The 23,552-nt window shown below is 28.1% G+C and overlaps 1 protein-coding gene across 4 annotated transcripts in view; it reads left to right on the top strand.

Moving 5' to 3' along the window:
- Positions 1-23,552, top strand: part of Gprk2 (G protein-coupled receptor kinase 2) — a 647,504-nt gene that overhangs the window by 208,696 nt on the left and 415,256 nt on the right. For all 4 annotated transcript variants that reach the window (XM_075292157.1, XM_075292156.1, XM_075292158.1 and 1 more), the window contains exon 3: positions 5,534-5,553. The gene's annotated coding sequence lies outside the window, so the exon portion shown is untranslated. The remainder of the gene's footprint in view (positions 1-5,533; positions 5,554-23,552) is intronic.

Genomic DNA, 23,552 nt, shown 5'->3' with positions numbered 1-23,552 from the left:
GACAAACCTTTGTCAAGACTTGGGTATTGATTGCGAAACGAAAATTATTTTTGTCTTCAATTTTTAATTGAAATGTCTTCATTCAATCACCAACGCATAGTGGTTCCGAATCCCTTTTCTTTGGAAAAAATTCGGCAACTTTTGAACGGATAATCAACATCAATTTTTCTTTGTGCGAAAGATGAGGTGTTTTCCCCTAACCTTGCAAGTTTGTGGGTTCCTAGTGGGTCCACGAGCTGACCTGTAGGCGTTGAAAGTTGTTCACCTCGGGTGTATGAAATTTTGTTATGAAAAAGTCGCGTATATGTGCGAATATCTCGTACAGTTCGCGAGATATGGGCCTCGAAATGTATTTTTTTTTTTGCTAAATTTTAATAAAGTGGGGTCAGTAGATTAGACCTACAAGGTCCGTTTTCGAGGTCAGATTAAAAATACTGTCGAAATCAATTATGGCCCCAGAAGAAGAGTTTTACTTTGATTTGCTTCAAATTTTGCACGAGGAGTCTAATTAGTAGTATAGTCAAGTCTGCTAAATTTGGTGAACTTATTTTCAGATTTAGATAGCTCCCATAATACAGGTTGGCTGATAAGTCCCCGGTCTAACAAAGAAAAACACATTTTTTGTGTCAAAATTCGTTTTTATTATTCAACATAGTTCCCTTCAAGTGCGATACAACGATTATAACGACCTTCCAATTTTTTGATACCATTTAAGTAGTAGGTTTTGCCTCAAAATAAAGGTCAAAATTTGGTCAAGGGAAAACGCGTGTAAATCGGTGAAATCGTTTAAAAAATCAAATTAAATTTCTTTTTCAAGTTCAATTAGTATAAAATTCAGGAAAAATATTCAGTTAGGCTTTCGCTTTTCCAAATCCGAATTGCCGGGCCTCACGCTTGACACCTGCCATCAGATTTTGTACAGCCACCTTGTCCACCTTCTTCGCCGCAGAAAGCCAGTTTGCCTTGAACTGCTGCTCGTCCTTAGCAGTTTAGTATCAATAGCCCAGTATTTCTCAATAGGGCGGAGCTCTGGCGTGTTGGGAGGGTTCTTGTCCTTGGGAACCACCTGCACGTTGTTGGCGGCGTACCACTCCATGGCCTTTTTACCGTGATGGCAAGATGCCAAATCCGGCCAAAACAGTACGGAACAACTGTGTTTCTTCAGGAAAGGCAGCAGACGTTTATTCAAACACTCTTTCACGTAAATTTCTTGGTTGACAGTCCCGGAAGCTATGAAAATGCTGCTGTTCAAGCCACAGGTACAAATGGCTTGCCAAACCAGATATTTCTTTGCGAACTTTGACAGTTGTATGTGCTTGAAAATATCTGCTACCTTTCCCCTTCCTTTTGCCGTATAAAACTCCTGTCCCGGAAGCTGCTTGTAGTCGGCTTTGACGTAGGTTTCGTCGTCCATTACCACACAGTCAAACTTCGTCAGCATCGTCGTGTACAGCCTCCGGGATCGCGCTTTGGCCGTCGTATTTTGTTTATCATCGCGATTTGGAGTCACTACACACAAAAAAAATTTTTCTGATTCAATCACGAAATTAATTGATCCAATTAATTTTTTAATTGAAGTGTCTTCAATCACGAAAATGATAGTATCAATCACAGTTTTAATTGGGCATAGAAAAAATTCTTGATTAAAAAACTAATTGATTTCATTACCAAATTTCAATTAATTTTTTAATTGATTCAGTTAAAAATTTAATTGATGTTGATTGCAAAACTCAATTAATTTAGTAATTAAAAAAATGTAACTATTTTCAATTACATTCTGAATTGGCTTAGAATTTTTATTTGGATTAACAATTGATTGTTTGAAAAAAAATTTAATCAAAAATTTAATCACTTTTATAACTGGCTTAGTCTTCCGAATTTGATTAAAAGTTAATTGTATCAATTAACTTTTTAATTAATAATTTTAAAATTTTCAATCATTGACTAAATTAACTTAATGTTTCTATCTTGATTAAAAAGTTAATTGTACCAATTAATTTATTAATTGAAAAAAATTTCAACTTCAATTAACTTTTTAATTTGAAATATTTTTGTGATATTTTTTTCTGTGTACCTTCTTGTAAGTCGATAGTCCGGCTCGTTTTTTGGCTCGATGCACGGTTGTAGACGATACACCCAGCTTATTTGCGGCATCTCGGAGAGAGAGGTTAGGGTTTCGCTTGAAACTACCGGCAACTCTCTTTGTCGTCTCAGCGGCTTCCGGTTTTCGATTTCCCCCCGATCCAGACTTCCTGGCTGTCGACAAACGTTCCCCAGACACTTTAATTACATTTGTAACGGTTGATTTGGCAACTTTTAGCGATTTTGCCAGCTTTGCGTGCGAGTAGCTCGGATTTTCGCGATGCGCGAGCAAAATTTTGATACGCTGCTCTTCTTGCTTGGACGGCATTTTGACAACTGAAGAGTGAATTCCAAAATCAAAATAGGAGCAACATTCTACACACACACACCTTCAAAATGAGGGGTGTTCAGGTTGTTTAAATGCAAAATTGAAAGAAATACGTCAAGTTTATATTGACCAAATTTTGACCGTATCACCCTTTAGGCTTCAGTTTCGGCGATCACTTCTTCATTGCAGCCAAATTTTTTCCCTGCGAGCATCCTTTTGACGTCTGCGAACAAGAAAAAGTCGCTGGGGGCCAGATCTGGTGAATACGGTGGGTGGGGAAGCAATTCGAAGCCCAATTCATGAATCTTTGCCATCGTTCTCAATGACTTGTGGCACGGTGCGTTGCCTTGGTGGAACAACACTTTTTTCTTCTTCATATGGGGCCGTTTTGCCGCGATTTCGACCTTCAAACGCTCCAATAACGCCATATAATAGTCACTGTTGATGGTTTTTCCCTTCTCAAAATAATCGATAAATGTTAGTCCATGCGGATCCCAAAAAACAGAGGCCATTACTTTGCCAGCGGACTTTTGAGTCTTTCCACGCCTCGGAGACGGTTCATCGGTCGCTGTCGACTCAGCCGACTGTCGATTGGACTCAATAGTGTAGTGATGGAGCCATGTTTCATCCATTGTCACATATCGTCGGAAAAACTCGGGTACGAGTTAACAGCTGCAAACACCGCTCAGAATCATCAACACGTTGTTGTTTTTGGTCAAATGTGAGCTCGCGCGGCACCCATTTTGCACAGAGCTTCCGCATATCTAAATATTGATGAATGATATGACCAACACGTTCCTTTGATATCTTTAAGACCTCTGCTATCTCGATCAACTTCATTTTACGGTCATTCAAAATCATTTTGTGGATTTTTTTTGCTGTTTTCGTCGGTAACCACCTCTTTCGGGCGTCCACTGCGTTCACAGAGATGGTCTGTATCAAACATTTTTAGGTTTGCGACTGTCGCAAAGTTGTAAACGTCGTAAACGTCACATACGCGTCGTAAATGTAGAAAAAGTAACAAAAGTCGCAAACTCAAAGTACTTTAGTCGCGTCAGCTAGGCAGCGAATTCGATGATAGCCAAGACGATGCTATGTGCGAAGAAGTTGCAATTCTTAGGAATGTTAAAAATTTTCGGTTTTAGTCCTCACATTTTCCCTATTGCCTTTTGCACGAGCACAGGGTAACCGTGGATTTTCTCGTCCTTTCTTAGCTTTAAGTTCAGTCTCCTGTCCAATATAACCCCAAGATATTTTGCACACTCACCAACGGGAATTTCGATACCACTTAAGAAAATAGGCTTGACCATGGGAAAACTTTCACAAATTTCTGCAGAAACTCACAGCGAATGCTGTCAATCCAAATTAAACAATTTTCAGGATTTCTTCTATTCAAAATTTGGGTTTCTACAGTAGGTTTACGACTTTTTCGACATACGTATTATACCGTCGCAAACGTATGTCGCAAAAGTCACAGTTTGTGACAGGCCAACCCTGTGCGTTCACCGTCCTCCGTGCTCATTTCACCAGGCTTGAAGTTTGCATACCAATCAATTATTGTTGATTTCCCTGGGGCAGAACCCGGAAACTCATTATCAAGCCAAGTCTTTGCTTCCACCGTATTTCTTTCTTCAGAAAACAGCATTTTATCAAAACACGAAAGTCCTTTCTCACATTTTTTCACAATAACAAAAGTTGCTTCACAAAAGACGCTCTATCTCACAAACTAATTGATTTATAGAAGTCAAATTTTGACACGAATCATTTGAAGGTTGGTACTATATAAAATAATAACAAATATATGCATTTAATACTAGCGACGCCATCTATGTGTCAGGCCGGGGACTTATCAGCCAACCTGTTAACAAGGAGGTCCCTTGTGATAAAAACCAAAAGTTAGTTTCGATTTGTGCTAAAGTCAATTTGTCTAAAGTCTTTTCCCATTTGACCACAGTGGTCACTTTTCTGTCGAGGATCAGTGCCTCCACTTTTTTCCAAGCCATATATTGCGACTCCCAAACACATTTAGCTGTATCCGGTTTTACCATCGGATAGAACACTAAATATCTTTCGCGTATAAATCCCATTTTTTTCCATTTGGTCACAGTGGACACATTTCGCTCTGTTTCGTATATGCAACGTTACTGCGATTCGGAAGATTTCTGGTAAAAGGTTTTAATTCCAATCGAAAGCTATCGTTTCGGTTTATCTTTGTTTGAAATTTATGTCAATTTCTTTGGAGGATTATATCGATTTTTTTTGTATTCGTATATAACTATTTTTTTACATATGCGCCACCTACATATGCGCCACCTATTTTCATATACCCTTACATCGAACGGCACAAGTTCAAATCCCAACGGGAATTAAATTTATTTTTTATTTTTTAATCTTTTTTTATAGATTTTCAATTTTTTTTTTAATTTCTTTGACCAAAATTTAATTTTCACTTAAAATAGCCCAATTGCGTACTTTCTAATACTTGTTCAAAAGGACTGCATCGGAAGTGTAAAAAAATATTAATTTCAAAAGTCGCATCTCGTAACTTTAAGTATAAAACCTTTTGATTGTAAAATTGATCGACTTTTGGTGATGGACAACAATTTACTTCTTCTATGCTAAGCAAAAGCAACATTCGCATTTTAAGGACACAAAATATTTATGCTCACCGTAATATTATTTTTCAGTTTAATATTTTTAATTTTAGGCGTTCGTCTTTTTTTTTGCCATATATGTACACTTATTCATTAACTTGTTTGCAATATAAATCAGATGCATACATCCATGTCGGATTGATTACTGTTTTGCAGACTTGTCTCTTAGATTGTGTCTCTTAATATTAAAATTAAGTATGTCAATCTATTCGCAATTACCATGTTGAACTGATATGTATCGCTGACAAACTGGATATGTCTCTGTTAAGATGGTTGAGTGACAGGAGGCCATAAACTTTTCTTCTAGCCATAATTACATCGTTAAACCGTTTTTTTTTTTGAGATTTTTGGTGGCAATTTGTTTGTTATTCGTTGTTGTGTTTTTCTTGTCAATACATAAATGCGTTTTTGTTTGATGATGGTAATTATAAATTTTAATGGAAATTATTTATTTTATTTGTCGTTACAGATACATATAATTATTTTTAGGTAAGTAAATGTAAAATAATTTATAATATTTTTCATAGATATGTATTTAAAAGGCACTAAATAAAAAATCAATTCTTCACACAAAAAAAATTTTTTCTGATTCAATCACGAAATTAATTGATCCAATTAATTTTTTAATTGAAATGTCTTCAATCACGAAAATGATAGTATCAATCACAGTTTTAATTGGGCATAAAAAAAATTCTTGATTAAAAAATTAATTGATTTCATTACCAAATTTCAATTAATTTTTTAATTGATTCAATTAAAAATTTAATTGATGTTGATTGCAAAACTCAATTAATTTAGTAATTAAAAAAAGTAACTATTTTCAATTACATTCTGAATTGGCTTAGAATTTTTATTTGGATTAACAATTGATTGTTTGAAAAAAATTTTAATTAAAAATTTAAAAAAAAATTCATCACTTTTTTAACTGACTTAGTCTTCCGAATTTGATTAAAAGTTAATTGTATCAATTAACTTTTTAATTAAAAAATTTACAATTTTCAATCATTGACTTAATTAACTTAATGTTTCTATATTGATTAAAAAGTTAATTGTACCAATTAATTTATTAATTGAAAAAAGTTTCAACTTCAATTAACTTTTTAATTGGAAATATTTTGGTGATATTTTTTTCTGTGTTGGGAATCTGTGAAGTAGATTTTCTACACAGAAAAAAGTTAATCGTTAATGTGATGCTAATATGCCACCGTGGTGCAATGGTTAGCATGCCCGCCTTGCATACACAAGGTCGTGGGTTCGATTCATGCTTCGACCGACCACCAAAATGTTTTTCAGCGGTGGATTATCCCACCTCAGTAATGCTGGTGACATTTCTGAGGGTTTCAAAGCTTCTCTAAGTGGTTTCACTGCAATGTAGAACGCCATTCGGACTCGGCTATAAAAAGAAGGTCCCTTGGCATAGAGCTTAGCATGGAATCGGGCAGGCCTCAGTGATAAGAGAGAAGTTCACCAATGTGGTATCACAATGGACTGAATAGTCTAAGTGAGCCTGATACATCGGGCTACCACATAACCTAACCTAACCTCATAGTAATAAAATTTTGGCAAAATTTTTTATAGTGATAAAATTTTGACAAAATCTTCTATAGAAATAAAATTTTGACAAAATTTTCTATAAAAATAAAATTTTGACAAAATTTTCTATAGAAAAAAAAAAAAATTGACAAAATTTTCTTTAGAAATACAATTTTGACAAAATTTTCCATAGAAATAAAATTTTGGTAGATTATTTTTGGTGGCAACCATAATTATGAACCGATATGGACCAATTTTTGTGTGATTGGGGATCGGCTATACACAACTATAGACTGATATGAACCAATTTTGGCATGGTTGTTAGATACCATATAATAACATCACGTACCAAATTTCAACCGGATCGGATGAATTTTGCTCCTCCAAAAGGCTCCGGAGGACAAATCTGGGGATCGGTTTATATGTGGGCTATATATAATTATGGACCTATGTGGACCAATTTTTGCATGGTTGTTAGAGACCATATAGTAACATCACGTACCAAATTTCAACCGGATCGGATGAATTTTGCTCCTCCAAAAGGCTCCGGAGAACAAATCTGGAGATCGGTTTATATGGGGGCTATATATAATTATGGACCTATGTGGACCAAATTTTGGACAGTTGTTAGAGACCGTATACTTACACCATGTACCAAACAAAAAATTCTTATTTTGCAAACTTTAACTTCTATAAAATTTTTTTTTCAAAATTTTATTTTGCTATAGAAAATTTTGTATCTAAATATTGTCAAATTTTAATTTCTATAGAAAACATTGCCAAATTTTTTTCTGTAGAAGCCAAATTTTTTTCTGTAGACATTTTCTATAGAGATAAAAATTTGACAATTTTTTTTTTCTATAGAAAATTTTAACAAAATTTTATTTCTATAGAAATTTTGTGAAAATTTTATTTCTATCGAAAATTTTATCAAAATGTTATTTCCATAAAAAATTTTGTAAAATTTTCTCATATAGAAAATTTTCTCAAAATTTTATTTCTATAGAAATTTTGTTAAAATTTTATTTCTATAGAAAATTTTGTCAAAATTTTAATTTTATAGAAAATTTTATCAAAATTTTGTTTCTATAGAAAATTTTGTCAACATTTTTTTTCTATAGAAAATTTTGTAAAAATTGTATTTCTACAGAAAATTTTGTCAAAATTTTATTTCTATAGAAAATTTTATCAAAATTTTATTTGTAAAGAACATTTTGTCAATATTTTATTACCATAGAAAATTTTGTTAAAATTTTGTTTTTACATAAAAAATTTGCTAAAATTTTATTTCCATAGAAAATTTTGTCATAATTTTATTTCTATAGAAAATTTTGTCAAAATTTTATTTCTATAGAAAATTTTGTCAAAATTTTATTTCTATAGAAAATTTTGTCAAAATTTTATTTCTTTAGAAAATTTTTGCAAAATTTTATTTCTATAGAAAATTTTTGCAAAATTTTATTTCTATAGAAAATTTCTGTTCTAAAAAAAATTATTTCTCTAACAAATTTGTTCAACATTTTATTTCTATCGAATATTTTGTCAACATTTTATTTCTATAGAAAATTTTGCCAAAATGTTATTTCTATAGAAAATTTTTGCAAAGTTTTATTTCTATAGAAAATTTTGTCAACATTTTATTTCTATAGAAAATTTTTGCAAAATTGTATTTCTATAGACAATTTTTAAAAAAAATTTATTTCTATAGAAAATTTTTGAATTTATATAGAAAATGTATGATTATTATAGAAAATTTTATCAACATTTTATTATTATAGAAAATTTTAGTTCTAAAAAAAATTATTTCTCTAACAAATTTGTTCAACATTTTATTTCTATAGAAAATTTTGCCAAAATTTTATTTCTATAGAACATTTTTGCAAAATTTTATTTCTATAGAAAATTTTGTCAAAATTTTATTTGTATAGAAAATTTTGCAAAAGTTTTATTTCTATAGAAAATTTTGTCAATATTTTATTTCAATAGAAATTTGTTTTCAAACTTTTATTTCTATAGAAAATTTTGTCCAAAATGTATTTCTATAGAAAATGTTGTCAAAATGTTATTTCTATAGAAAATTTTGTCAAAATTTTATTTCTATAGAAAATTTTGTCAAAATTTTATTTCTATAGAAAATTTTGTCAAAATTTTATTTCTATAGAAAATTTTGTCAAAATTGTATTTCTGTACAAAAATTTTGCCAAAATTATATTTCTATAGAAAATTTTGTCAAAATTTTATTTCTATAGAAAATTTTCTCAAAATTTTATTTCTTAAGAAATTTTGTCAAAATTTTATTTCTATAGAAAATTTTGTCAAAATTTTAATTCTATAGAAAATTTTGTCAATATATTATTTCTCTAGAAAATTTTGTCAAAATTTTATTTCTTTAGAATTTTTTGTCAAAATGTTATTTATATAGAAAATTCTGTCAAAATTTTATTCTATAGAAAATTTTGTCAACATATTATTTCTATAGAAAATTTTGTCAACATTTTATTATTTCTATAAAAACTTTTGTCAAAATTTTATTTCTAAAAAAAATTTATTTCTATAGAAAATGTTGACAATTTTTTTCTATAGACAATTTTTTGAAAAAGTTTTTTTTATAGAAAATTTTGTCAACAAATTTTGTCGGAGCACTGTGTGACGGTTTTTTAAACAACTATTTAGATTTTTGTTTAAATAAAAAAATTGTTAAATCAATTAAATTTTCAATTGAATATTCTTTACAACTCAATTAAGACTTTAACCCTTTCACTACCGAAATAACCCTAATATTAAAAACTTTAATTTTTCTTCTGTTTTTAATTGTGCTAACAGCATGTAGAAGAAAAATTGCTATTTTGACAACCTACCTCAATTAATTCAAGAGCTATATGAGCTTCTTCTGAAAATTTGATTCTTGAATTGTGACCAAATGGCCCTACGAAAATAAGCGCTATTTGGCCTATAATATCTATCACAGTGTGAGAAAAAGAATACAAAAAAGAACCCGTAAAAGTATCAGCTATAGTTTTTGTATAAATGTCCATTAACAAGAAACATAAAGTTGACAAATTATTTCAAATTTTCGTATTTTTCGTTTACTGTTAAAGAAGTATATAAAAATGTATTTTAGTGTTCACCAATATGAAAAATGTTTATAGCTTATTCGATTAAAGCCTCTACTTTAAAATAATATCGAGAAATAAATCGAAACTAAGTGGGAAAATAGAATTTGGTGTCTTTTTCGAATGTCCTTCTAAGTGGATATCGGTAGTGAAAGGGTTAATTTGAAAAAATTTGTCTGTGTATAAAAATCAATTTTAGCATTAAGTTCTATACAAGGGAAATGTTTTCCTACATTTTATGAAAATAATAAGAATGAACTACGCACTTAAAAAAAATTGTCTAATATGAAATTTTATACAGCCTAAAGTTTAGTACACGAAATTTACACAAGGAAAACTTTCTTTGAAATAATGACATTTTAATTAAAAGAAAGTTTATAATATTTGATTCAAAATTTGTTTTTCATTAAATTTCAGACTCGAATCTTGAAAATTTTCGAACCTCCGTTAAGTCATATGTCTTTGAACTAAGGCAAATTTTTTTTAAAGTAAAGCAAACATTTTTGATTTGCAGCAATCGTCTTTAAATTACCTGATATATAGAATCTTTACATTGAAAATAAAAACGCTTCAAATGTAGGCTACGACTTATTTATTATGAAAATTCGATGAATCCGATCTGTATCTTAATTTTTATTTTATTGATCCTAGGTTTAAGGCCAGAGCGGTTCCTAGAAATGTCTTTACCAAAATCCTTAAGGGAATGTTAAAATCTTTGGATCCAGCATTTTTTTTTTTGGTGTGGAATGGTGAATATGGATATGATTAATATAATTTTTCCTTTTTTTTATTGTAAAGAATTAAACAATTTTTTTCCAAAATCGAGATAGAATTTTAAAAAATATGCAAAATTACCCTCATTTTGAGAAGTTTTACTGTAAAACTACCAAACAAAAAAATCTTATGTTGCCGAACTTTATTTCTATAGAAATATTGTCAAAATTTTATTTCTTTAGAACATTTTGTCAAAATTTTATTTCTATAGAAAATTTTATCAAAATGTTATTTCTACAGAAAATTTTCTCAATATTTTATGTCTACACTGAAAAAAATATTGTCGTGCGGCCAAAGATTGCATGGCCTTAAAATACGTATGAAAATTTTGCTTAGCATATAAGACGCATTTTTCTAATATAAAGTTTTTTCCTTGTCCAAAAGTCGATAAACTTTTCAATGAAGTCGTATTGTCCTTATAATTAAGTGATTTGACTTAAAAATGGGTATCATAACATGAAAGAAAAAACTTTTGGGCTAAAGTCAACTTGACTTTAATAATTCATAAAAATTCTTTAAAATTAATGAAATTGTCTTTAAATTTGATGTCTTTTTACAACTTGACTTCAAAGCAAAAAATCATTCAAAAATAGGATATGTTTTCCAACACTTTATTTTAAAGACGTTTTTTTACTTGAATCATAGCATAATTTCTACTGAAAGTCGAGTCTGTATTTGGAAAATAATGTTGTCGTTAACTCGCTTTTAAAGGACTTTGATAGCATATGAAGAAAAAAGCTGAAAAATCGAATAATTAAAATTTGCTTCCTAGAAGCAAATTCCAAATTTAAAAGAGAATTGTGTCTTAAAAATATCGTTACCTGTATACTCCGCTTCTTTGGCTGGGAATCAATACTAAAATTGTTAAAACAAAGACAAAATCTTTGGAACAGGGCATGCTTTTTTTTTAGTGTATATACAATTTTATCAAAATTTTATTTCTATATAAAATTTTGTAAAAATTTTATTTCTATGGAAAATTTTGTCAAAATTTTATTTCTATAGAAAATTTTGTCAAAATTTTATGTCTATAGGAAATTTTGTCAAAATTTTATTTCTATAGAAAATTTTGTAAAAATTTTATTTCTATACAAAATTTTGTCAAAATTTTATGTCTACAGATAATTTTGTCAAAATTTTATTTCTATAGAAAATATTGTCAAAATTTGTTTTCTATAGAAAATTTTCTCAAAATTTGTTTTCTATAGAAAATTTTCTCAAAATTTTATTTCTATGTAAAATTTTGTCAAAATTGTATTTTTGTAGAAAATTTTCTCAAAATTGTATATCTATAAAAAAAATTGTCAAAATTTTATTTCTATAGAAAATTTTCTCAATATTTTATTTCTAAGAAAATTTTCTCAAAATTTTACTTCTATAGAAAATTTTGTCAACATTTTATTTCTATAGAAAATTTTGTCAAAATTTTATTTCTATAGAAAATTTTGTCAAAATTTTATTACTGTAGAAAATTTTCTTAAAATTTTATTTCTATAGAAAATTTTCTAAAAATTTTATTTCTATACAAAATTTTCTCAAAATTTTATTTCTATAGAAAATTATCTCAAAATTTTATTTCTATAGAAAATTTTCTCAAAATTTTATTTCTATAGAAAATTTTATTCCTATAGAAAATTTTATTTCTATAGAAAATTTTGTCAGAATTTTATTTCTATGGAAAATTTTGTCAAAATTTTATTTCCATAGAAAATTTTGTCAACATATTATATCTATAAAAAATTTTGTCAACATTTTATTTCCATAGAAAATTTTTTAAACATTTTATTTCTATAGAGAATTATTTAAAAATTTTATTTCTATAGAAAATTTTCTCAAAATATTATTTCTATAGAAAATTTTCGCAAAATGTTATTTCTTTAGAAATTTTTTTCAAAATTTTATTTCTATAGAAAATTTTCTCAAAATTTTATTTCTATAGTAATTTTTATCACAACTTTATTTCTATAGAAAATTTTCTCAAAATTTTTTTTTAATAGAAATTTTGTGAACATTTTATTTCTACAGAAAATTTTCTCAAAATTTTATTTCTATAGAAAATTTTCTCAAAATTTTAGTTCTATAGAAAATTTTCTCAAAATTTTAGTTCTATAGAAAATTTTCTCAAAATTTTATTTCTATAGAAAATTTTGTAAAAATTTTATTTCTATGGAAAATTTTGTCAAAATTTTAAATATATAGAAAATTTTGTAAAAATTGTATTTCTATAGAGAATTTGCGAAGTAGGGAGAGGAATATTGTGCAAAATCTACCAAAACATCAAGAGTTCTTTCAATCTACCAAACAGTAAAAAATCTATCATTTTTGGTTGAATTCTGCCAATTGTGGCAACTGTGACTCTAATATGCTTCTATCAGCCGATTTTATGAAAGCAACTGGCAACTCGTTAGCTTTAATTAAATTTAGATTAGCAAGTTGGTTAAATGAATTCACTGAAAAAAATATATGAAATCAACAGGAAAAAACTATAACCCACTTATTATTGCAGGCCATAAAAATAAAAAAAATAATTCTAACTGGATATGGGACCCAACCACATATTACAAAAAGCAATGGAGATTTTTTTATGATTTACGTGCTGTTGGACAAACTAATTTGTTAACTTTTCTCATTTGCCATTATATGGTATAGCATCGTGAAAATACATTTTTTTAAATCATATTGAAAATTAACACCTAACGCACGTATAACATGATTGCTTATTAGCCAAGTTAAAATGATTCAAATTGACAAGAGTTTATGAACTCTTAACATTGGGGTTGTTAGTATAAGCAAACATTTAATTAATATCACAAGTAGTATTGTTGTTGCTGCAGTTGTTGAAGTAAGCCAATGTCAGCACAAAGTAAAAATTGAGTTTCAAAAACAGATAAAGAGAGGCTCACAGGAAAATAGGAAATATAATTTAAATTAAATTAAATTAAATTAAATTAAATTAATATTTTTTTGTTATATTTAATTTTTGGTCTTCGGACAAAACTGGGATTGAACCTGTGACTCTTGGTTGGTTAGAAGGCATGCTAACCATTACACCAATGTGGTTCAAACATATCCTTTATTGGCCATAGAAAATTTCAAGTACATCAGAGAAGTTTTAAGAAAATCTGAAAATTTCAAATTTTCAAAAAAACGAGCAAGGAAGATTTTTTGAAAATTTATCTTCTTCCACATTCCCTGTAAATGTCAAGTAAATCGGTGAAGTTTAGATTTTGCTCTATTGTTTAGAAAAGGGACGACCCCGTTCCTTGATCACATATCACTGCTATGGCGTTTTGTCCATAGACAACACTAAGCTTGCCTGCATTTTCAAGAAAATCGGGAAACTTTTCTTCAAATCGACACCACATTAACCTTCCCTGAAAATGTCAAGCAAACCAGAAAACCTTGGCCCATCATGCAAACGGTCGGACAAGGGAGAAGTCCCCCTTCCCATACAAATATTAAAAAATCAGGTACCCCATATTATACTCATCGGAGAAGTTCAATTTTTTCACTGGGCAAAGGGTAGGTCCCCCTCCCCGACCATATATTAAAAAACTCAGATACCCCTTATTAAGGATATATCGTGCCCCACGTCTTCTATAAATTTTAAGTAAATCGGAATAATTCAGTTTTTTTTATTGATCAAAGGACCCCTCCCTCCGAACAAATGTCGCAAAATGAATTTGGGGATCATTGGTTAGACGCCACCTTCAACCATCCCCGAAAAATGACAAGCAAATCGGAAGAATTTTATTGACTTTTGAAAATGTCGAGCAACGGGGGGCCTCCCTGTCCTAATATAAAAAAAAATTAGGTACCCCATATTATTTTTATAACCTCCCCCCACGTTCTCTGTAAATTTGAAGTAAATCGGAGATGTCCAATTTTGTTTAATACATTTTAGAAAAGTCGGTTAAAGGGGATGGCCCCTTCCCCGACCAAATACAGAAAAATACAATTGCGGATCTTTGTCTACATTTCACAATTTCAAGCAAATCGAAGAATTTTGGTCCAATTTTCAAAAAGTTGGGCAAGGGGGAGGTCCTCTCACGGTTGCCACTCGAGCCAAAAATAATCTACCAAAATTTGGAGAAAATTTTATGAAATTTTATAAACATTTTAATTCTATAGGAAATTTTGTCAAAATTTTATTTCTATAGGAAATTTTGTCAAAATTTTATTTCTATAGGAAATTTTGTCAAAATTTTATTTCTATAGGAAATTTTGTCAAAATTTTATTTCTATAGGAAATTTTGTCAAAATTTTATTTCTATAGGAAATTTTGTCAAAATTGTATTTCTATAGGAAATTTTGTCAAAATTGTATTTCTATAGAAAATTTTGTTCATTTTGATTTTTATAAAAAATTTTGTGAATAAAATTTTTTCTATAGAAAATTTTGTGAATAAATTTTTTTCTATAGAAAATTTTGTGAATAAATTTTTTTCTATAGAAAATTTTGTGAATAAATTTTTTTCTATAGAAAATTTTGTGAATAAAATTTTTTCTATAGAAAGAAGAAAATTTTATTGCTATAGGAAATTTTGTCAAAATTTTATTTCTACCCGTGTAAAAATTGGGCGATCTAATTAGATATGATTAGATCTCAAAATTGGGCCTTTTGGATCTAAGCAGATTCACCCAGATGTGATGGGATAGAATTAGTTATAATTGTATATAATTCCATACATGACGAGATTTAACTTCAGATCCAACTATATAAAGGCATAGATATAATAATATCTAAGACATTAGATCTAGGCCAATATTGAGATCTAATCAGATCTAATTTCATAGTAAGTAGATATCATTAGATCTTACCATTTTTCGGATCTACGCATATCTAATCGTATCAATTTAAATCTCTCAATATTCACTAGGGTATAATTTTTGTTCACAATTTTATTTCTATAAAAATTTTGTCAAAATTTTATTTTTAAAGAAACTTTTTCAAAATTTTATTTCTATAAAAAATTTTCGATTTTTTTTATTCTATAGAAAATTTTTTCAAAATGTTTTTTCTAAGAAAATTTTATATCTATAGGATATTTTTATAGAAGATTTTGTCAAAATTTTGTCAGTATTTTATGTCTGTATTTTTTTTTCAATTTTATTTCTATACCATTTTTTTGGAAAATTTTATTTCTATAGAAAATTTTGTCAATTTTTTTTTCTCTTTAGCAAATTTTGTCAATTTTTTTTTCTATAGAAAAATTTGGTAAAATTTTATATCTATAGCAAATTTTGCCAAAATTTTATTTCTATATGAAAATTTTTCAACATTTTATTTCTATAGGATATTTTGTCAAGATTTTATTTCTGTAGAAAATTTTGTCGATTTTTTTCTCTATAGAAAAATTTGCCAAAATATATTTTCTATAGAAAATTTTATTTCTATAGAAAATTTTGTCAAAAGTTTATTTATATACAATTTTTTTTCAAAAGGTTATTTCTATACAATTTTGTTCAGTATTTTATTGCTATTTTACTTTATTTTTTTTTCAAAATTTTATTAATATTTAATTTTTTTTTCGAAATTTTATTTCTATTTAAAATTTTGTCAATTTTTTTCTATACAAAATATTGACAAAATTTTACATCTATAGGGAATTTTGTCAAAGGTTTATTTGTTGGAGAATTTTTGTTGTTGTTTTTGATTTCAGCTTAAAACCATGCATTGACTAAACTACAAGTGTAGCTTAACCAACAGAGGAAAAAAAAATTGTCAAAATTTTTATTTCTGTAGATAATTTATGAATTATAATTTGATAATTTGTGAATTGGAGAGGAATATTTTGCAAAATCTTGGTAGAATTCTACCAACTCTGGCAACCGTGCCCCCTCTCCGATCACGTATTTAAAAATCAGGTACCCCATATTAACTTCATAAGGTCCCTACGTCTTTCGAATAAATCAGTTTAGTATTTCCACAGTACTTAAGAACAATTTGGGCAAAGGGAGGTTCCCCTCCCATATCAAATATCGAAAAAAAAAATACAAAAAATAAACGCCACCCTCAAACTTCTCTGAAAATTTCAAGTAAATCGAGGAAATTTAATGCACTAGATGACCATATTTTCACCACATGATCAACCTCAAAAAAAAAAAAAACTGAAATTCTGTATATACAGTGAGCGTCAAAATAAACTGTATAAAGGATTTGTTTTAATTAAGAGTTTTGCTATGTTAAGTTTTTAATTTTTGATTTTTAAGTTTAAGTAGAGACATAGAGACTCTATAGATAAACCAAATAAAGTTTAACAAAATCGTAGATACAATGGCAGAAATAAAAAATATTTTGAAAGAAATTCGTTTGTGCACTTTATTTTGACGTTCACTGTATACATAGATTTTAGTTTTTGTTTTATATTAATTTTAACGAAATTTAATTAAATTTGTTTTTTTCAACAAAGAAAAAACCTTGCAAATTATCCATTTTTTGTACTTAAAGAACCATGAAACAAGGTTTTTTTTGTAATATCTTCCCTATAGGGGATGATTTAATTAAGCAATCTTCATCCTCCAGCTATAGAACACGGCATGAATTTATTGTTGATGATGGTGGTACTCACACACTGTTCTTGATGATGGGTTGCAGCTGCTAAAAGCTCAGCACAAAACAATTTACAAGAGGACCACATATGCTCATGTAAAATCGTTACAAAAGAAGACAAAAAAATACAAAAAAATTCCAACAACACAAAAGAGTTTTTATATATTTATAAATTCATCCCCAACCAATTTCGAGTTTTTCCTTTCTTTAGAATTTTTAAAAAGGACACACTCCTTGTTTGTGTCATTGCCTTAAGACACAGCAACCAGGTTCGGAGAAATAAGAAATGTCAATGCCATTATGGTCCCCATTTGTTCCTATACATTATCGTTTTGCCTCTTAGAATGTCCTTCACATTGCTTTAATCTTTTGTCTCCCAGAGTGGCGACATCATTGGTGCCTGCTCCCTATGCATTTCTGCCAATGAAGTGCAGTGTTTTTATCCCTTTCTATTATCGCGTAGACGTAACTTGCAAAGGACATCTCAAATTGAGTTTCGTGATTTTCTATTTGCAGCTGAGAAAGTTTGCACACAAACTTTTTCCTTGATAGTGGTCGATGTGTTTCCTAGAACATAAAATGTGATATGAAGTGTGTAAGGACGACGAAAAAAACGTATAATGAAATGAAAAAGGACTTATGATAGGTTAGGTTAGGTAACATTCTGAAATCGACAGTATTTTACTTTGAGAATGTACATTTAACTTAAAGTGTAAACAAAATTTTTTTTCTTAGAAATAAAATTATGACAAAATTTTCTATAGAAATAAAATGTTGACAAAATTTTCTATAGAAATAAATATAGAAATAGAAAATTTTGTCAAAATTTTATAGAAAATTACTTACAAAATAAATATTTAAGAAAATTTTCTATAAAAATAAAATTTTTAGAAAATTTTCTATAGAAATAACATTTTAAGAATATTTTCTATAGAAATAAAATTTTGACAAAATTCTCTATAGAAATAAAATTTGACAAAATTTTCTATAGAAATAAAATTTTGACAAAATTTTCTATCGAAATAAAATTTTGGCAAAACATTGTATAGAAATAAATATAGAAATTGAAAATTTTGTCAAAATTTTATTTCTATAGAAAATTATTACAAAATTTTTTTAGAAATAAAATATTAAGAAAATTTCTATAGAAATAAAATTTTAAGAAAATTTTCTATAGAAACAACATTTTAAGAAAATTTTATATAGAAATAAAATTTAGACAAAATTTTCTACACAAATACAATTTTGACAAAATTTTCTATAGAAATACAATTTTGACAAAATTTTCTATAGAAATAAAATTTTGACAAAATTTTCTATAGAAATAAAATTTTAACCAAATTTTTTATAGAAATAAAATTTTTGCAAAATTTTCTATAGAAACAAAATTTTGACAAAATTTTCTATAGAAATAAAATTTTAACCAAATGTTCTATAGAAATAAAATTTTCTATAAAAATTAAATTTTGACATAATTTTCTATAAAAATAATAAATAAAAATATAATAATTTTCTATAAAAATAAAATTTTAACAAAATTTTCTATAGAAATACAATTTTCTATAAAAATTAAATTTTGACAAAATTTTCTATAAAAATAAAATTGTGGCAAAATTTTCTATAGAAATAAAATTTTAACAAAGATTTCTATAGAAATAAAATTATGACAAAATTTCTATAGAAATAAAATTTTGACAAAATTTTCTTCTATAGAAATAAAATTTTGAGAAAATGTTCTATAGAAACAACATTTTAAGAAAATTTTATATAGAAATAAAATTTTGACAAAATTTTCTATACAAATACAATTTTGACAAAATTTCCTATAAAATAAAATGTTGACAAAATTTTCTGTAGAAATAAAATGTTGACAAAATTTTCTATGGAAATAAAATTTTGGCAAAATTTTCTATAGAAATAAAATTTTGACAAAATTTTCTATAGAAATAAAATTTTAACAAAATTTTCTATAGAAATAGAATTTTAACAAAATTTTCTATAGAAATAGGATTTTGACAAAATTTTCTATAAAAATAAAATTGTGACAAAATTTTCTATAAAAATAAAATTTTGACAAAATTTTCTACAGAAATAAAATTTTAACAAAAATTTTCTATTGAAATAGGATTTTGACAAAATTTTCTATTAAAATAAAATTGTGACAAAATTTTCTATAGAAATAAAATTTTAACAAAAATTTCTATAGAAATAAAAGTTTGAAAAAATTTTTTGTAGAAATAAAATTTTAACAAAATTTTCTATAGAAATAAAATTTTAACAAAATTTTCTATAGAAATAATTTTTTTTTTAATTTTCTAAAGAAATAAAATGTTGACAAAATTTTGTATAGCAATAAAATTTTGAGAAAATTTTCTATAGACATAAAATTTTAAGAAAATTTTCTATAGAAATAAAATTTTAACAAATTTTCTATTGAAATAGGATTTTGAGAAAATTTTCTATTAAAATAAAATTGTGACAAAATTTTCTATAGAAATAAAATTTTAACAAAAATTTCTATAGAAATAAAAGTTTGAAAAAATTTTTTGTAGAAATAAAATTTTAACAAAATTTTCTATAGAAATAAAATTTTAACAAAATTTTCTATAGAAATAATTTTTTTTTTTAAATTTCTAAAGAAATAAAATGTTGACAAAATTTTGTATAGCAATAAAATTTTGAGAAAATTTTCTATAGACATAAAATTTTAAGAAAATTTTCTATAGAAATAAAATTTTAAGAATATTTTATATAGAAAACAAAACTTTGAAAAAATTTTCTATAGAAATAAAATTTTAACAAATTTTCTATAGAAATAAAATGTCGACAAAATTCTCTATTGAAATGAAATTTTAAGAAAAGTTTCTATAGAAATAAAATTTTGACAAAATTTTCTATAGAAACGAAATTTTGACAACATTTTCTATAGAAATAAAATTTTGACAAAATTTTCTGTAGAAATAAAATTTTGACAAAATTTTCTGTAGAAATAAAATTTTAACAAAATTTTCTATAGAAATAAAATTTTGACAAAATTTTCTATAGAAATAAAATTTTGAAAAAAAAATTGTCTATAGAAATAAAATTTTGTTATAATAGATTAAACCGATTGTGTTACAGGGTATAATAAGTTTGTGCATTTGTATGTAACGCCAAGAAGGAAAAATCGGAGACCCATCGTTTAGTATACCGATCGACTTAGAATTAAATTCTGAATCGATTTAGCGATGTCCGTCTGTCTGTCTGTCCGTCTGTCTGTCCGTCCGTCTGTCTGTTCATGTATTTTTGTGCGCAAAGTACAGGTCGCAGTTTAAGTCCGATCGTCCTCAAATTTGGGACAGGGTCGTTTTGGGGAACAAAGACGATCGCTATTGATTTTGGAAAAAAATCGGTTCATATTTAGATATAGCTGTCATATATATTTATCCCCGATCTGGTTATAATTGGCGTCTTTATCAACCGATGTTCTTCAAATTCCGTACATCCGAATGTTTTATGAGTCTCGAAAAACTTGCAAAATATTATCCAAATCGGTTCAGATTCAGATATAGGTCACATATATATCTTTCGTCCGATTTAGACTCATATGGCAATAGAGGTCAAAGTTTACTACCGATTTTCGTGAAATTTTGCACAGAAAGTAGAGTTGGCATTCTACCAATGCTTGGTAAATTTGATTGAAATCGGTTCATATTTAGAAATAGCTCCCATATATATCTTTCGTCCGATTTGCACTTATATGACCTCAAAAGCCAGAGTTTTGCCCTGACTTACTTCAAATTTTACACGAGAGGTAGGTTTGACAGTGTAGTTATGTTTGCCAAATTTGTTTAAAATCGGTTCAGATTTAGAGATAGCTTCCATATGTATCTTTCGTCCGATGTGGACTTATATGGCCACAAAAGCCAGAGTTTTGCCCTGAATTGCTTCAAATTTTGCACAAGGAGTACCGTTAATAGTATCGTTAATTGTACCAAATTTAGTTTAAATCGGTTCAGATTTAGATATAGCTCCCATATATATCTTTCGTCCGATTTGGACTTATATGGCCTCAAAAGCCAGAGTTTTGCCCTGAATTGCTTCAAATTTTGCACAAGGAGTACGTTTAATAGTATCGGTAAATGTGCCAAATTTGGTTGAAATCGGTTCAGATTTAGATATAGCTTCCATATATATCTTTCGCCCGATTTACACTCATATGATCACGGAGGCTATAGTCATACTCCATTTACGTGAAATTTTGCAGAGATTGCAGAATTATTATTCTAACTATGCATGTCAAATTTAGTCAAAATCGGTTCAGATTGTATATAGCTCCCATATATACGTACGTAGTTGGGGAAATATTCATATTTTAGACCCATTTTCAATGCGATTTTCCTCCAATCGACTGGATAGTTTCCACAGAGAATATATTTAATATGATATTGATCTAATTTGGTTCAGATTTAGATAAAGCCTCCATATATTCGTTTTTTCCGGTTTATACGAATATGGCAAAAATTCCCACACTTGACACAAAATTCTGTGATGATTTCCCCATATCTTATGACCTAAACACTGTAATGCCAGAATTTCCACAGAACGGTTGAGTTTTAAATAAGGCTCCAAGTCGCCCGACTTGACCAAATAATATATCACAACCCACACTTGACCACATATCTTGGCGAGATCTAACCAATATCCTTGTAAAATCGCCACTGATGAGTTGCAAAAATTGTTAATATTACTAAGGGCGTTTTCGTTTCGCAAAAAATATGTTGCCTTGGTGTAACACTACTTTTTTCGTCAAATGATAGTGTCATTCCAAAATTATTGTTAATTCATAATATTGTGAGGGATACAGGACCCAAAAGCTATAACAGTGCCCTTCATATTTTGCAAACAAGTTCCAGGATGTTGCACCTTTTTTACCAATCGAAATCGCCATAAAATTGTCCTATATCTCGAATACATTTGGATCGCCTGATAAATCATAAATGCTCTTTTGTACAATTGCATTAAAATTTCTCTCGCTTCATATTTCCTATATTTTTTTACTAACATTGTGTTTCATACCAGGGCGTTAGCCGATTTAAATTGTAATTCTAGAGTTTTTGCAAAGGTATAAAAAATTGTCTCCATTAAAAGTATTTGTATCTGGAAATGCAAACCTTTATATGTTATAGCTCCCAGCAAATTTGAAGTAGTTGAGATGGTAACACAAATTTTGTCTACATAGTGGTGAAGGGTATAATATAGTCGGCTCCGCCCGACTTTAGACTTTACTTATTTGTTTAAATTTTGATTTGTAGCATAAAAAGAGCTAACTCAATCTCCTTTTTTCGAATTTCAAAATATTTCGTTCGATTAGTCGATTTGACACTCTCTTTTGACCCTCCCATGAGTGGTAAAGTCCCTGTCAACTTTCTACAGTATTATTCAGACCTAAATCTGTCTATTATAGGATCTATCAATTCCTGTACTAATTAGTACAGGTAGTCATAAAGTATCATGTTTGAGATCAGGTAAAATACAGAGTTATGAAACCTCTACATGAAATAAAAATAAAAAATCCACAGGGACCGGAGGTTTAAATAACTCAAAAGTCTATTAGTCAACTTTAAAGATTAAACACTCGATTTTGACCTTTCGCATTTTTTATAAAAAAACGAATTTGACTTGTATACCTCTAAGTGGAACCCTATCCTATACAACCATTTACGAGTACAACGCGAGATACAGTTAAATAACGCCATATATTGGAAAAATAATTGTTTATGTTTTTACTTTCTCTCATGACAATTTAAGGATCCTTCGAATTAGAATATAACTACCATTATATATTCCAGTTTTTGTAGATGTTAAAAAATATTTGCAATTTTTTACTTAAGAGATTTTTAGTTGATGGCATCCTTTGTTTGGTTCCAAAGGATAAAGTTTTGCATCTTGTTTTTTTCACATTTAGGAATCTCTACTTAGTGTGGTTTGAACATCGAAATTTTTTCTCTATATTAACTTTCGAACTAAATCATTGCCCACAGGAGAGAAGCCAAGACACTCATATAAAAAACAAAAAAAAAAATGGATGCAAAAAGAGCACTTTTCTAACTAAGCCCAGCCACCGTTACCACCACTTGTAATTTACGCTTCTTTTTGTTTTGAAAACTTTGGGGGGTTTTTTTTGAGACTTGGTGGTAAAAATCTAGAATAGCATTCGGAATGCAGACCACGTTCCCTTAACCACATCACAACATCGTAGCACTCTCACTTATCTCGTTATGCATTCCACATCCTTGGCCGCATACAAGGACACATAAAAGAACAATTCTTGCTGTTTTATGCCTTTGCTTAGTTTTGCTTGATTTCACGCTTTCATTTTACTATTCAAAGTTGCAAATGGATGAAACATAAAAAAGATTATGGATCTTAACCAAGATTTCTACTTTCATTCTATTCAGCATGGCTGGAGTAGACCATACACGAATGTCTTATGCAAATATTGAAAGCATCTCTTTTAAGAAGTTGGATTTTCCA

Source organism: Haematobia irritans, chromosome 1 (assembly GCF_050003625.1).
Source record: "Haematobia irritans isolate KBUSLIRL chromosome 1, ASM5000362v1, whole genome shotgun sequence".
Lineage (NCBI taxonomy): Eukaryota > Metazoa > Arthropoda > Insecta > Diptera > Muscidae > Haematobia > Haematobia irritans.
The sequence above is the reverse complement of the archived record's forward strand: the minus strand, read 5'-3'. Positions and strand labels throughout refer to the sequence as shown.